Here is a 13,169-nt window from a genome sequence, read left to right on the forward strand (position 1 = left end):
TTGTTATTTTCTTGTCCTTTTTATTTTAGCCATACCTATACTTATAAAGTGGATATCTCCAAGGATACAGAAAAGGCATTTGACAAAATACAACATCTATTCATGATAAACCTCTCAACAAAGTAGGTTTAAAGGGAACATACCACAACATGATAAAAGCCATATATGATAAACTAACAGCTAATATTATACTCAATGGTGAAAAACTGAGAGCTTTTCCCCTAAGATCAGGAGTGAAATAAGAAGGTCCACTCACACCATTTTCATTCAACATGATATTGCAAAACAAATCCAAGCAAATCCAAGCAAAACATTCTGACAAAAAAGGAAATAAAAGGCATCCAGATTGGTAAGGAAGAAGTAAAACTGTCCTATCTACAGATAATGTGATACTGTATATAGAAAACCTGAAAGACTCCATCCTAAAATTACTAGAACTGATAAATGGATACAGTAAAGTCACAGAATACAAAATTAATGTACAAAAATCTATTGCATTGCTATACACTAATAATTAAGTAGCAGAAAGAGAAATTAAGAAAGTAACCCCATTTACAACTGCACCAAAGAGAATAAAATATCTAGGAATAAACTTAACCATGGAGGTGAAACACTGGTTCTCTGAAAACCATAAAATACTGATTGAAAAAAATTGAAGATGACACAAACAAATGGAAAGTTATTCCATGCTAATAAATTGGAAGATTTAATATTGTTAAACTGTCCACGCTATCTAAAGCAATATACAGATTTAATGAAATTCCTATCAAAAATACCAAAAACATTTTTTCACAGAACTAGGACAAATAATCCTAAAATTCATATTTTAGTAGAAGACCCTGAATAGCCAAAGCAATCTTGAGAAAGAAAAACAAAGCTGGAGATATCACAATCCCAGATTATCAAGATATACCACAAAGCTGCAGTAATCAAAACAGTATGGTACTGGCACAAATACAGACTCATAGATCAACACATTTAATGCAATCTCTATCAAAATACCACGAGCATTTTTCACAAAGCTAGAACAATTCCAAGATTTGTATAAAACCACAAAAACCCTAAATAGACAAAGAAATTCTAAAAAAAAAAAAAATGGAGGCATCATGACTGCATATTTCAAGCTATAGCACAGCTGTAGTCATCAAGATAGTATGGTATGGGCAGAAAAATATACACACAAATCAATGAAACAGAATAGACAATGCAGAATTGGAACCACAACCACTGCCCCCGCCCCCCGACCTTTCACTGTTCTGGAAAGTTAAAATAAAGGAAAATAAAAATTTAAAAAAAAAAAAAAAAAAAAGGGAAAAAAAAAAAAAGAATTGGAACCACAACTATCTGGTCAGCTAATACTTGACAAAGCAGGAAAGACTATCCAATGGAAAAAAGACAATCTCTTCAAATCATGGTGTTGGGAAAACTGGACAGCCACATGTAGAATGAAATTGGACCATTTTCTTGTACCATACACAAAAACAAATTAAAAATGGATGAAAGACCAAAATGTGAGACATGAAACCATCAAATTCCTAGAGGAGAACACAGGCAGAAACCTTTTACCTCGGCCATAACAACTTCTTACTAGACATGGCACCACAGGCAAGGGAAACAAAAGCAAAAATGAACTGTTGGGGCTACATCAAGAAAAAATCTTCCACACAGAAAAGGAAGCAATCAACAAAACTAAAAGGCAGCCTATGGAGGGAGAGAACGTATTTGCAAATGACATATCTGATAAAAGGTTAGTAACCAAAATCTGTAAAGAACTTACAAAACTCCACAATCAAAACACAAATAATGCAGTTAAAAAATGGGCAGAAGTCATGCATAGATATTTTTCCAAAGAAGATATCCAGATAGCTAATAAGACACATGAAAAGATGTTTAACGTCACTCATCATCAGGGAAATACAAATGAAATCTACAATAAGATACCACCTCATACCTGTCAGAATGGCTAAAAAAAATAACGGAAAAAAACGGGTGTCGGTGAGGATGCAGAGAAATGGGAAAGCTCTTGTACTGTTGGCAAGAATGCAAAGTGGTGCAGCCACTCTGGAGAACAGTATGGAGGTTCCTCAAAAATTTAAAAATAGAACTACCCTAGAATGCAGCAATTGCACTCCCAGGTATTTACCCAAAGGACACAAAAATACAGATTCAAATGGATACATACATTCCAATGTTTATAGCAGCATTATCAACAATAGCCAAACTATGGAGAGAGTCCCAATGTTCATGGAGTGGTGAATGGATAAAGAAGTTGTGGTATATACATACAATGGAATATTACTCAGCCACCAGAAAAATGAAATCTTGCCTTTTGGAATGATGTGGATGGGGCTACAGTGTATTATGCTAAATGAAATAAGTTAGTCAGAGAAAGACAAGTACCATATGATCTCGCTCATGTGGAATTTAAGAAACAAAACAGATGAACCTATGAAAATGAGGGAAAGAAAAAAAGGAGAGAGAGAAACAAGGAATAAGACACTTTTGATGATATAGAACAAATTGAGGGTTGATGGAGAGAGGTGGGTGGGGGATGGGCTAGATGGGTGGTAGGTATTAAGGACGGCATTTATGATGGGCACTGAGTGTTGTCTGTAAGTCACAAATCACTGAATTCTGCTCCAGAAACCAATATTGCACTGTATGTTAACTACACATAAATAAACTCACACTTATATGTCTGCAAATATTTGTCAAGGATGCAAAGAATACACCATGGGGTGGTCTCTTTGACAAATGCTGTTGGGAAAACTAGATATCTACGTGTAGCAGAGTGAAATTGGGCACTTATCTTACATCACGCATAAAAGTCAGCTCAAAGGGGCACCAGGATGGCTCAGTGGGTTAAGTCTCTGCCTTCAGCTTAGGTCATGATCCCATGGTCCTGGAATCCAGCCCTGCATTGGGCTCTCTGCTCAGCAGGGAGCCTGCTTCCTCTCCTCTCTCTCTCTCTCTCTGCCTGCCACTCTGCCTACTTGTGATCTCTGTCTGTCAAGTAAATAAATAAAATCTTAAAAAAAAAAAGTCAGCTCAAAATGGATTAAAAGCTTAAATGTAAGACCCGAAACTGTAAAACTCTCGGAAGGAAAAATAGAGGAAAATCTTCATGACATTGGTTTTGGCAGTTATTTCATGGATATGACACCAAAAGCACAGGCAACAAAAGCAAAAAATATTTCAGGCTACATCAAATTAAAAAGCTTCTGCACAACAAAGGAAACAATCAGCAGAATGAAGGCAATCTATGGAATGGAAGAAAACATTTATGAACCATATAGCTGATAAGGACTCAATCTCCAAAATATGTAAGGAATTACTACAACTCAGTAACAACAACAAAAACTGTAACACAATTTAAAAATGGGCAATGAACTTAAATAGATATTTCTCCAAAAAAGACTACAAATAGAACGGCCAAAATCAGTAAGACAGTAAACAACAAATGTTGGAGAGTATGTGGAGAAAAGGGAACCTTCTTACACTGTTGGTGGCAATGCCAGTTGGTGCAGCCATTTTGGAAAACAGTGTGGAGATTCCTTAAGAAATTAAAAATAGAGCTACCTTATGACCCTGCAATTGCACTACTGGATATTTATCCCAAAGATACAGATGCAGTGAAAAGAAGGGCCATCTGTACCCCAATGTTCATAGCAGCAATGGCCACAGTCGCCAAACTGTGGAAAGAACCAAGAGGCCCTTCAACAGATGAATGGATAAAGAAGATATGGCCCATATATACAATGGAGTATTATGCCTCTGTCAGAAAGGATGAATACCCAACTTTTGTATTACATGGACGGGACTGGAAGAGATTATGCTGAGTGTAATAAGTCAAGCAGAGAGAGTCAATTGTCATATAGTTTCACTTACTTGTGGAGCATAAGGAATAGCATGGAAGACACTGGGAGATGGAGAGGAGAAGTGAGTTGGGGAAAACTGGAGGAGGAGATGAACCATGAGAGATTGTGGACTCTCAGAGACAAACTGAAGTTTTTTGAGGGAGGGGGTGGTGGGTTGGGTGAGCCTGGTGGTGGGTATTGTGGAGGGCACGTATTGCATGGAGCACTGGGTGTGGTGCACAAACAATGACTTTTGGAACACTGAAAAAAATAAAATTAAATTGAAAAAAAGCAGATTTGGGGTTGTCACTGTAAGAAGTTATGACTAATCATGTCTGAAACAGGATCTGGTTCTGCTATAGAAAACTCTAGGGTCACATTTCATAAAATTCAACTTCAGAGAAATTAATCCAAATGCAACATGAAGGATGTTTTGGAAGAGGATAAATTAGACACAGGAAGGCGACTTAGAAGCTTGCTACTCAAGGCAGAGTTGGCCAGCCAGCTCTATTGAGAGGACATGGGCACTTCTCAGAAATGCAGAACTCTGGGCCAACTGCAAAACCTATCCAATCAGAATCTGCATTTTTTCAGCTTCATTGAGGTATAACTGATCAATAAAAATTGTTTGTACTTAAAAGAAAAGACTATAAATGGCCAGCAGGTGCATGAAAAAGTAATCATTGGCACTAATCATCAGGAAATGCAAATCAAAACCACGAGCAGTAATCTCTCACTTGCCAGTATGGCTATTATAAACAAAAAGAAAAAAAAGTGTTGATGAGGATGTGGAGAAAGTGGAACTCTTGCACACTGTTGGTGGGAATGAATAATGGTATAGCCACTATTGAAGACAGTATGGATGTTCCTGAATAAATTCAAAATAGAACTACTATATAATTCAGCTACCCCACCCTGGGTATATATCTAAAATAATTAAAATCAGGATCCCAAATTGATAACAACATTCCCATGTTCATTGTAGTATTAGTTATAGTAGCCAAGATATGGAAACAACCTGTGTCTATTGATGGATGAAATGAATGGATAAAGAAAGTGTGATTACATACACACACACACACACACACACACACACACACACACACTGAAGTGTTATTCAGCTTTTAAAAAAAGAAGGAAATTCTGCAATATGTGAAAATATGGATACAACTTGAGGGCATTATGCTAAATGAAATAAGCCAGACACAAAAAGACAAATACTGTGTAATTCCACTTGTATGAGGTAGTCAAATTCATAAAATAAAAAAATGGGGATGGTAGTTACTGTGGACTGAGATTCAAGGGGAAATTGGAAAATATTAATCAACAGGCATCAATTTTGAGCTAAGTAAGATGACTATGCATCAGAGATCTGTTGTATAACACTGTGCCCATAGTCAATAATAACGTATTATACACTTAAATTTTTTAAAAGGATAGATTTTATGTTAAGTGTTCGAGTCAAAATAAAATTTTTAAAAAGAACAGGGGTATTATGGTTCCTGATTTCTGGCTGCTAGTCAGTCTCTCTCACTTCTTCCTCCCTGCAGATCTTTTTCTTTAAATTACTTATTTATTTGAGAAAGAGAGAGAGAGAGAGAACAAGCTGGGGGGAAGAGCAGAGAGAGAAGGAGAAGCAGACTCCCTGCTGAGCAGGGAGCTAATGTGGGGCTCAATCCCAGGATCTGGGGTCATGACCTGAGCAGAAGGCAGATTCAACTGATTGAGCCACCCAGGGAACCCCCTACCTGCAGATCTTAAGTAATGAACCAAAGCCATATTTCAGAACCAAAGAGAAAGAGTTCAATTCTGCCCAACCCTGCTAAAGAGTTAGTGGTGCAAAGAGTTAGACAAGGAATGAATGAAAGAAACCGTTTGGAGGTGATAATATGGGCGAGTGGGAGAGTACCAAATCTAAAGGAAGGAAAATGTAATAAATAATACTGTGGTGTTCCACCCCTACCCCCCATGAAGAACCAAACTACTCATTCCTGCAGCTGCATAGAATGTTGCCTGTTCAGCCTCACAACTTATTGCCTCTCCAGTAAATGTCCTGTGCAAAGGGATCTGCCCAACTCAATACCACACATCCCACTTCTCCTCTCCAGGAAAGCCTGCATCTACTGATAACTCCCTGTGAGGGTACAAAGATTCAGCCCTCTTGCTTTACTTTGAAACATCTCTGAAAGACCTCCCAACCTCAGACTTCCTCAAGAAGTTGGCTGAGTCTTCTATTGTAATTTCTTCCTCTACAATCCTACTTCCTTTATTCCTTCTCAAATGTTATTCTCAAGTGCACTCCCTGTTAAACTTATTGTACACAAATATTGACTTTGGAGCTTGTTTACAAAGGCATCTAACCTATGACAGAAAGAAATATAACTCCAAATAACCCCACTATCAAAGTGTCCATGTGAACTTGATACTTCAAACTGTCAAAAATAAAAAAAAAATTAAAAGGAAAGAAGCAATGTCGTAGCTGATTAAACTCCTACCTTGCAAATTGCAATATCAAATCTGGTTATCAGTGAATTAGACTGACAATATTAATTAAATGTGTTCTGACTCTGATTAATTAAAAGGAAGTTAGAAGTCTATAAATTAATATGCACCTGCTTGCAAAAGTCCTGACATATCCATTAATTATTGCTGAGATAAAACACCCTGGTAGCATGTATGCATTGCATTCAGCTTCTGTTACCATGCTTCTGTTGACTGTTAAAGTTCTATGCAACTGGAGCATCCCATAAGAAGGAATTTAACAGGGCTTCCCTCTTCCGTTCTCGGATCTGGCGGCACTCCCTCGTGCTGAGCTGCTACGAAGCCCCTGCCGGCGAGCTCGTAGGAGCTTGGAACCGTTGTCACCCCTCCGACTCTCACCAGGGGGAAAAATGGTTGAAGCAGATCGCCCAGGAAAGCTTTTCATTGGTGGCCTCAATACAGAAACAAATGAAAAAGCCCTTGAAGCAGTATTTGGCAAATATGGACGAATAGTGGAAGTTCTATTGATGAAAGATCGTGAAACCAACAAATCAAGAGGATTTGCTTTTGTCACCTTTGAGAGCCCAGCAGATGCTAAGGATGCAGCCAGAGACATGAATGGAAAGTCCTTAGATGGAAAAGCCATCAAAGTAGAACAAGCCACTAAACCATCATTTGAAAGTGGTAGACGTGGACCACCGCCACCTCCAAGAAGCAGAGGTCCTCCAAGAGTTCTTAGAGGCGGAAGAGGAGGAAGTGGAGGAACCAGGGGACCTCCCTCACGTGGAGGGCACATGGATGATGGTGGCTATTCCATGAATTTTAACATGAGTTCTTCCAGGGGACCACTTCCAGTAAAAAGAGGACCACCACCACGAAGTGCAGTTACTCAAGCACCACGAAGTGGTGGTCCTCCTCCTAAAAGATCTCCCCCTTCAGGGCCAGTTCGCAGCAGCAGTGGAATGGGAGGAAGAGCTCCTGCGTCACGTGGAAGAGATAGTTATGGAGGCCCACCTCGAAGGGAACCCCTGCCCTCTCGTAGAGATGTTTATTTGTCCCCGAGAGATGATGGATACTCCACTAAAGACGGCTATTCAAGCAGAGATTACCCAAGTTCTCGTGATACAAGAGATTATGCACCACCGCCGAGAGATTATATTTACCGTGTTATGGTCATTCCACTTCACGTGATGACTACCCGTCAAGAGGCTATAGTGATAGAGATGGCTATGGTCGTGATCGTGACTATTCAGATCATCCAAGTGGAGGCTCCTACAGAGATTCATATGAGAGTTATGGTAACTCACGTAGTGCTCCACCTACACGAGGGCCCCCGCCATCTTATGGTGGAAGCAGTCGCTATGATGATTACAGCAGCTCACATGACGGATATGGTGGAAGTTGAGACAGTTACTCAAGCAGCTGAAGTGATCTCTACTCAAGTGGTCGTGATCGGGTTGGCAGACAAGAAAGAGGGCTTCCCCCTTCTATGGAAAGGGGGTACCCTCCTCCACGTGATTCCTACAGCAGTTCAAGCCGCGGAGCACCAAGAGGTGGTGGCCAAGGAAGCCGATCTGATAGAGGGGGATGCAGAAGCAGATATTAAAAACAAACAAAACTTTGGACCAAAATCCCTGTTCAAAGAAACAAACAAAAAAGTGGAACCTTTTCTGTCATAACTACCCAAGGACTACTAAAAGGAAAAATTGTGTTACCTTTTTTAAAATTTCCTGTTTAAGTTCCCCTTCCATAATTTTTATGTTCTTGTGAGGGAAAAAAATTAAAACCTGTTTAATCTTATTTGACTTTATGACATTGCTTTCAATAAGCAAATGTTAAATGTGTTAAGACTTGACTTGTGTACTAGTGTTGTAATTTTTCAAGTTAAAAGTGTCCCTAAAGGCCACTTCCTATATCTGATTTTTCCCAGTAAGTGAGGCAAAGCAATTCTAAGACCTTCCACAAACATCTAGCCATCTAAAATGGAGAGGTGAATCCTTCTGCCTATACAAACAAGCTAGCTGTTAGAGGGTGGTCGGGGTATGCTACTCGTAGGATTTCAGAGGGTCTTCAAACTGAAATCTCAATGTTCTCAGTATGAAAAACCTGAGATCAGATGCTTATGGAAGGAAAGTTCTATTCACCCAGTAAACCCAAAAAAACAAATGGATAATGCTGGCCATATTTTGCCTTTCTGACATTTCCTTGGGAATCTACAAGAACCTCCCCTTTCCCCTCCCCCCAATAAGACCACTTAAGTGTGTGTTAAGCAACTACAGAATACTAAATAAAAAGTTTGGCCAAAAAAAAAAAAAAAAAAAAGGAATTTAACACCTACTGCTTAAAAGAACATCAGACAAGGAGGCAAGAGGAAAGGATTTTAGTTTCTCTTATTTTTTATTTATAGGAAGTTGGGCAAGTTTCTTCCCCTTTCTGGGGCCCAGATTCTTCATTTATTAAATATGGAAATAGGGCTTCAGAGTCCCTTGAAAATCTCATTATATTAATAAGGTATTTTCACAATGGCGTATCTGTGGAAGATCCTTGAGTGGGATACTGAAGTTCTGAGCAAAGTAATGACTGGGGCTGAACTATGGCTCTGACTCCAGGACTACAATAGTTATATTTCAAACACCACCCTCAACACTCTCATCATTTTCCCCTTAACTATACACATAGAAACAGACACTGTGTGTCTGTGTGTTCAAAGTCATGTGACTACAATAGTTAGCAGAATATGGAAAGGATGGTAAATCCACCAGTGTGTCTAGGTCTTGTGAGAGGGTACTGGGCCCATGGCCATTGAGAAGCAATGCCATGGTCCAAGTCATGATTTACAGATCAAATACCTTATGACTTGACTGGGTTATGGGTGGAAGAGAAGTAGTACTGGGCACTGAGGCACATCTGAGCTCACATACATGTCTTCCCTAGTTAGTTTGGGCTGCTATAACAAGATCCACAGACTGGGTGGTTTAAAGACCATAAATTTATTTCCTGCAGTTCTAGAGGCTGAAAGTCCAATATCAAAGTGCTGGCATGGGTGGGTTCTGGTGAGAGCCGTCTTCTTGGTTTGAAGATGTCTGCCTTCTTACTGTGTCCTCACATGGCAGGGATAGGAGATATCATCTCTCTCATGTTTCTTCATGTAAGGGCACTAATCCCATTTATAAGGGCTCCATTCTCATGACAATTATCTCCCAAAGGCCCCACCTCCTAATACCACCACATTGGGGATTAGGACTTTAACATATGAATTATGGGAAAATCCAAGCATTCAACACACAGCAATACCCAAAGATGGTTTGTGATCAATTTGTGAGGCAAATAAGGTCTCATGACTTCACTTCTTATATCTCATTTTCCCATCCAAGAAAGTTCCCTTATACTCCCTCTCTCCATTGAAATCTATTCATTCATTCATAAATATTCTAAATATTTATTTAGAATAAATTTTGTGTCAGACACTATTCTTATGTGTTGGGTGGTAAACAAAAATATTCCTGTTTTCATGAGCGTTACAACCTATTAGCAGAGAGACAGACAATATATAAAATAAATAATTGAAATATACATTATGTTGGATGGTGGCAAGCAGGGAAGGGGGACAAGGAGTAATGACAGCAATTTTTAAAAGATGTTTATTTATTTGTCAGAGAAAGAGAAAGAGAGTGAGTACAAGCAGGAGGAGCGGCAGGCAGAGAGAGAAGCAGGCTCCCCGCTGAGCAAGGAGCCAGATGTGGGACTCAATCCCAGAACCCTGAGATCATGACCTGAGTTGAAGGCAGATGCTTAAGTGACTGAGCCATCCAGGTGTCCCATGAAAGCCCTCCTGAGTTTTAAGAACAAAGACTTGAAGGTGAAAAGGAAGGAATCTATGTAAGTAACTAAGAGAAGTGTTCCTGGCAGAGGGAATAACAAGTGCAAAGATTCCGAGGTGCAAGTGAAGTCGGTGTGTTAAAGAGGAGAGTAAGTATAGAGCAGAGTGAGGGGCAGCAGTAATCTCAGATGAGGTCAGAGTAAACTGAGAATGGGATATGCAGATCTTACGGAGCCTTTTTGGCCATTGTAAGAGCATAAACTTTTTCTCTGAGTTGAGAAGATATCAGATGGTTTTAAGCAGAGACGTGATGTGATGATTTAAGTTTTAACAGGATCACTCTGGCATGTTAGGAGATAAAAAGGAGAAGAACCATATGAAGTCTAGATTAAATGAGACCAATTAGGAAGGTACTGCAACAATCCAGGGAAGAGATAAATAGTAGCTTGGACCTGGCTGGAGGGTTTGAGAAGAGGGCAAATCATGAAATATGTTATGAATAAAGCCTATGCAGATGATATGATACTTATGTGGAAAACCCAAAAGACTCTACCCCCAAACTGCTAGAACTCATAAAGGAATTCAGTAAAGTGAAAGGATATAAAAGCAATGCACAGAAATCAGTTGCATTTCTATATACCAACAACAAGACAGAAGAAAGAGAAATTAAGGAGTTGATCCCATTTACAATTGCACCCAAAGCCATAAGATACTTAGGAACAAATCTAACCAAACAGGCAAAGAATCTGCACTCAGAAAACTGTAAAATACTTATGAAAGAAATTGAGGAAGACACAGTGAAATGTAAAAATGTTCCATGCTCATGGATTGGCAGAACAAATATTGTGAAAATGTCTATGCTGCCTAAAGCAATCTACACATTTAATACAATCCCTATCAAAATGGCAACTTTTTCCACAGAAATGGAACAAATAATCCTAAAATTTGTATGGAACCAGAAAAGGCCCCAAAATTCCAGAGGAATGTTAAAAAAGAAAACCAAAGCTGGTGGCATCACAATTTTGGACTTCAAGCTGTATTACAAAGCTGCACTCATCAAGACAGTATGGTACTGGCACAATAACAGACATATAGATCAATGGAACAGAATACAGAGCCCAGCAGTGGACCCTCAACTCCATGGTCAAATAATCGTCAACAAAGTAGGAAAGAATGTCCAGTGGAAAAAAGACAGTGTCTTCAACAAATGGTGTTGGGAAAATTGGACAGCCACATGTAGAAGAATGAAACTGGACCACTTCCTTACACAACACACAAAAATAGACTCAAAATGGATGAAAGACCTCAATGTGAGACAGGAATCCATCAAAATCCTAGAGGAGAACACAGACAGCTACCTCTTCAACCTCCGCGGAAGCAACTTCTTCCTAAGACATCACCAAAGGCAAGGGAAGCAAGGGCAAAAATGAACTCTTGGGACTTCATCAAGATCAAAAGATTTTGCACAGGAAAGGAAACAGTCAACAAAGCCAAAAGACAACTGACAGAATGGGAGAAGATATTTGCAAATGACATACCAGATAAAGGGCCAGTATCCAAAATCTATAAAGAACTTATCAAACTGAACACCCAAAGGGCAAATAATCCAATCAAGAAATGGGCAGAAGACATGAACAGACATTTCTCCAAAGAACACATATAAAATGGCCAACAGACACATGAAAAGTACTCCACATCACTTGGCATCAGGGAAATACAAATTAAAACCACAGTGAGATACCACCTCACACCAGTCAGAATGGCTAAAATCAACAGTGCAGCAAATGACAGATATTGGTGAGGAGGCAGAGAAAGGGGAAACTTCCTCCACTGTTGTTGGGAATGCAAGCTGGCACAGCCACTCTGGAAAACAGTTTAGAAGTCCCTAAAAAAATTGAAAGTAAAGCTACCCTATGACCCAGAAATTGCACTACTCGGTTTTTACCTCAAAGATACTAACATAATGATCCGAAGGGGCACATGCACCCCAATGTTTATAGCAGCAATGTCTACAATAGCCACACTATGGAAAGAGCGCAGAAGTCCATTGACAGATGAATGGATAAAGAGGCCACTCACACACACACACACACACACACACACACACACAGTGGAATATTACACAGCTATCAAAAAATGAAATCTTGCCATTTGCAATGAAATGAATGGAACTAGAGGGTATTATCTTAAGTGAAATAAGTCAATCAGAGAAAGAAAATTATCATATGATCTCACTGATAGGTGAAATTTAAGAGAAAAAAAAACCCAGAGAATCATAGGGGAAGAGAGGGGAAAAATGAAAGAAGATAAAACCATAGAGGGTGACAAACCATAAGATACTCTTAATCTCAGGATACTAAGCATTGCTGGAGTGGAGGAGGGTGGGAGGGATGGGGTGGCTTGGTGATGGATATTGGGGAGGGTATGTGCTATGGTGAGGGCTGTAATTTGTATAAGACTGATGAATCACAGACCTGTACCCCTGAAAAAAATAAATACATTATATGTTAATAAAAATAAAAAGGAATAAAGCCTATGATATTAGCCAGTAGATTGGATGTGGATTGAGAAAAAAAGAAGTCAAGAATGACTCCAAGAGGGGCACCTGGGTGGTTCAGTGGGTTAAGCCTCTGCCTTTGGCTCAGGTCATGATCCCAGGGTCCTGAGATCAAGCCCCACTTCAGGCTTTCTGCTCAGCAAGGAACCTGCTGCCCCCTCCCCTGCCACCTGCCTCTTTGCCTACTTGTGATCTCTGCCAAATAAATAAATAAATAAAAATCTTTAAGAAAAAAAAAAAAAAAGAATGACTCCAAGATTTCTGACTAGAGCAAAAGGGAGATTAGAATTTGTATTTATTAAGACAGTGAAGGCTGTGAAAAAGCAGGTTTTAGGATGAGACACACATCAATAGTTCAATTTTGGACATGTTAAGTTTGAGATGCCTATTAGATATCCAAGTGGAGATATTAGCTAGGAAGTTGGATATATGAAACAAATTTAGAGGAAAAGGC

General features: G+C 39.3%; 1 pseudogene; it reads left to right on the forward strand.

The window, feature by feature from the left end:
- The first annotated feature begins 6,627 nt into the window (after window positions 1–6,627).
- LOC116583187 lies at window positions 6,628–7,944 on the forward strand (annotated as a pseudogene).
- Window positions 7,945–13,169: the final 5,225 nt, after the last annotated feature.

The sequence above is a fragment of the Mustela erminea genome, chromosome X, assembly GCF_009829155.1.
Source record: "Mustela erminea isolate mMusErm1 chromosome X, mMusErm1.Pri, whole genome shotgun sequence".
NCBI lineage: Eukaryota > Metazoa > Chordata > Mammalia > Carnivora > Mustelidae > Mustela > Mustela erminea.